The following is a 561-nucleotide window of genomic DNA, read 5'->3' as shown; positions in this document are numbered from 1 at the left end:
TTATTACCAGTCATCGATCTGACGGTAGGAGGTAACATCCTGACCGTGTAGTACGGATGGCTGTTTATATCTCATTTGCAAAGTATGATTGGAAGCATTTTAAATATCTAAATAAATATATTTCATTCTACCTTATTTTGTGCTTATATTCAATTGATGAATTTATAGATAAAATTTACTTTACTTAAACGAGAAGACAATTTCTTCAAAATATTATACTTTCATATTACTTGCAAGCGATCTGAGTAGAACTCTTCTTTATAATCGTGAATTTTAATCTAATGTCCAGCGTTAATCGTATCGCGTTGTCTATAAAAATAGTTATGTTTGGATGTTAACACTAATAGCATCATATCCGACATAGCGAAATCGATAGTTCACCAGTTGAAAAAATGAAGGTCCCGTTTAGACACTTGCATTTCGTTTTCTTTTCTTATAATTTGCATGTTCTATTTAAAGTTAAATCAACTGTATTTAGGTTAAATCCACTCACCGAGATCCTAAACTAAAGGAAATAAGCATCGCGTGTTTCTTTTGACTAAGTATTGCTATAAAGGTTAA

This window comes from Mizuhopecten yessoensis, unplaced genomic scaffold (genome assembly GCF_002113885.1).
Source record: "Mizuhopecten yessoensis strain PY_sf001 unplaced genomic scaffold, ASM211388v2 scaffold8521, whole genome shotgun sequence".
Taxonomy (NCBI): domain Eukaryota; kingdom Metazoa; phylum Mollusca; class Bivalvia; order Pectinida; family Pectinidae; genus Mizuhopecten; species Mizuhopecten yessoensis.
This window is presented reverse-complemented; position numbering follows the sequence as displayed.